Source organism: Myotis lucifugus, unplaced genomic scaffold (assembly GCF_000147115.1).
Source record: "Myotis lucifugus unplaced genomic scaffold, Myoluc2.0 scaffold_149, whole genome shotgun sequence".
Lineage (NCBI taxonomy): Eukaryota > Metazoa > Chordata > Mammalia > Chiroptera > Vespertilionidae > Myotis > Myotis lucifugus.
The window spans coordinates 3010308-3013826 of record NW_005871197.1 but is presented as its reverse complement, the minus strand read 5'-3'; the positions used below and the strand labels follow the sequence as shown (position 1 = coordinate 3013826).

Here is a 3519-nt window from a genome sequence, read left to right as displayed (position 1 = left end):
AAAACCAAAGCGATGACAGAGACTCCCAGCGGTTCTCAACCTGTGGGTCGTGACCATCGGAAAACACATATAGTATATCAGATATTTACATTACAATTCATAACAGTAGCAAAATTACAGTTATGAAGTAGCAACGAAAATAATTTTATGGTTGGGGTTCACCACAACATGAGGAACTGTATTAAAGGGTCGCGGCATTAGGAAGATTGAGAACCACTGTGAGCTAAGCCTTTCCTTCATGCATCTGACACCCCTCCTCAGGCGGCCTGCAGGTCGGGCGTCTGCTGGACCTTTACCACTTGATGTCCTGGCTGCTGGCAGGCTGCCCTGGGCCCTGCTAGGCTGTGTGCAGGGCCACCTGGGCCCAGGGGGAGTCACCCCCCCGCCAACCACTCCTGGTACAGCTCCTGCACATGAGTGCTGGTCTCCGGGGGCCACACCGGATGGCAGTGTAGATGCCTTCCATCTGCCGCACCAGTGCCCTGTCTGCACACCCGTTGTCCGCCTGGGCCTGGCCCCTGCCGCTTAGGCATGCCCGGCGCAGGCCAGGACCTCCACAAAGTGGCAGGGGAACTTGCCCCTCTACAGCTTCAGGACCACATTCTGGATGTTCCGAAAGCCATAAGAAGCTGCAAAGCGTAGCAGAACCGCTCTGTCCCTTTCAAGGGTGACCTCCTGGAAGTCTTTATTCCCTAGCGCCCCCACGTCCTCGTTGAACAGTTCCTTGGCCGTGTGCCTGAAGATGTGCGCCAGGTACCCGTCGGAGCTGGCACCCTCATGGAGCCTCACCTCCTCCTCCTTCACGTCTCAAAACAGAGTGTTCATGGTGGAATCATTCATGGCAAGGTCACTTTGCTCCATTATCTGGACAATTTTCCTGAGGTTAACATGCAGTCAGCACCCCTGACTATGCGAAGCTGTCGGAACATCTTCTCGAAAAGCCTCCAGTTTCTTGCCATTACATGGAGCCATAATGATGGGGAAAATCTTGTCTGGGGACAGGTTGTGCTATCTGGCAAAGTAAACCTGCACCAGAGAGCCCAGATCTGCTGGGGAGACTTGGCTGAATTTAGCAGCAAAACAAGGCAGAGACTGAGGACACACGGACACTGCCAGCACCTTGTGCTGTGAGGTATCACATTTCTTGTAAAGGTTCAGAACATGGAAGAAGTCCTTGGCGTTCTGCTGAGAAACTTGGACTCCTTCCTCTGCGGTCACACTCCAGGCAGTCACTCAGAAATATCTTGGCATCGGCCAGCTTATGGAATTCTCCCTTCTCTCCGTTCTCCTGAGCCGGACTCCGGACGTTGACTGTGGCATTCTCTTGGTCATCAGTTTTTGTTTTTTTACTACATTCCTGCTGCGTGCAGTGCTCATACTCCATCTGGAGCGGGGCGGACAGGGGGCGGCATGCATGACCTGGAGGAAGCATGGGGAGAGCAGTCACCGCTGGTCACCCCTGGCTGGGCTGGCGGTGGATTTTATATCCTTTCTTCCTTGTGGAGCATCTAGGGAGGGGAAGCGGCCGCGGTGCCCAAGGCCGAGTTCCAGGAGGCCAGCAGCACTGTCAGGATTGTGCTGGCGGTACTGACCCGTCTGTGCCTGGCCCATTTCCTAGAGATTGAACATGCAGGATTACTGAGGGAGTGAGTGGCTGCCTCCTGGCTAGTGAGCCTCCTGAACCGGTGGGTCAGGACCAGTGCTCCCTCCTGTCATAGTGACTGATCCACCGGTCATTCTGGTTGTTCCACCATTCGGTTGCTGGGCTTTTATTATATAGTATAACTGGAATGCAAAAGATGAATAAAATAGAAATTTTTAAAATAGATTATCAGATAAGACTTGCTTCCCTTAATCTTAACTACACCTCACAGAAAAACCTAAACACTTAATTTAACAAGGTGGTAAAAAAATAAATTGAAGACAAGAAAACCAGCATCCTTTAAATGCTTTGCATTCGCTATATTTGCAGGCTGTAAAAGATACTAAAGGACAAATGGGATCCTGAACCAATAGAAGCTAAAGGCAATGTATATCACCAGAAACTTGACTATAACAATCAGCAGTGCTGATTAGTTACCAGAATGGTTTGATACAGTAAGATTTCTAGTTAATTAATTATGGAGTTTCAAAGAGAAAATAAATAGCCAACCTCTCCAAATCTTATTTGATGTGTGTATATACTATATCCATCTATCTATATCTATATCTATATCTATATCTATATCTATATCTATATATATATCTATATCTATATCTATACATACACTTTGAATAATTATAAAGGCAGTGTTTGTTAAAATATATTTCATTTTCAAAATTGAACTATCAGCTGTTAAAGTGTGTATATATTTTGGGGGACACTCTATAATTATATGTGTATAGATATGAAATAACTCTAAATTACTGCATAAGGTCTAGATATAAGATACTCTAATAGAAAAAGTAAAACCTCTTCTTCTAACAGGCATGGTTTAATTTACAGACACAGAGGAAGAATAGACCTAGGACTCTTGAAAAAAGGTTTTATCACAGTGCCACAAGGAAATAATGAAACTCTTCTTTCTAACATTTGCCAAAGGTACTCAAGACCATTTCTGAGGATAGGATACATACATGCCACTAATTGAACACATACTGGAGGAAAGAGATAAATCCCCATGTAGAACAATTCTAAAAACGTAGACATTTTGCCTTCAAAGAAGGAAAAAAGCCTTCCTTCCCACTCCTTAAATATGGCTATACATAGTGACTTCCTTTCAAAATTACAGAATTAAAAGAGGGAGAGAAAAGAAGGACCTTTAAGTGGTGAAACTTGACAACACTGTTATCTCAACCAGGTGATCAAGGTCAATATGAAGAGTGATAAATTGTCTATTATATGTGCCCTTGATACGATTTTTAAAATATGACATTTTAGCTCTCCCATATTTCTCCAAAAAAATATAACACTAGTTTATGAGGAAATTATCAGTAAATTGCAATAGTAGGGTATCCTACACAAATACCTCACAAGTACTCCTAAACACTTTCAAGGTCACTGACAATAAGGAAAGTCTGAAGAACTCTTGTAGCCAAGAGGATACTAGGGAGACATAACAACTAAGTGAAATATGGTATTCTGGATGGGGTACTGGAACTGAAAAATGACACGAAAAAGCTAAGGAAAACTGAAAAATTAAGAGATAAGAATGGAGGTGATAGAATCTCTCTCAATAAAAATAATTCATTCTTGGGCAGCATCCCCTATGCGTATCAATAAGGATCTCATAGTATGGATTCAGCGGAGGAGGAAGTACTTCTCAAAAGTGCTCAGAAAAATGACCTAATATGTAGCATCATACCAGCATGTTATTTCTTTTGAAAATAAATATATATGCCATTACATTGTCTTGGATTTTGAAAAATGAATTTGATAGTAACCTGTTGGAATCAACAAGAATTCATTAGATGTGAAGCATGTAAGCTATTGATATTGTTATTTCCCTACCAACAATTTCAAAAACTTTCTCAGATTAA

The 3519-nt window shown here is 43.3% G+C and overlaps 1 pseudogene; it reads right to left on the bottom strand.

The window, feature by feature from the left end:
* Positions 1–337: 337 nt before the first annotated feature.
* Positions 338–1384, bottom strand: LOC102417624 (annotated as a pseudogene).
* Positions 1385–3519: the final 2135 nt, after the last annotated feature.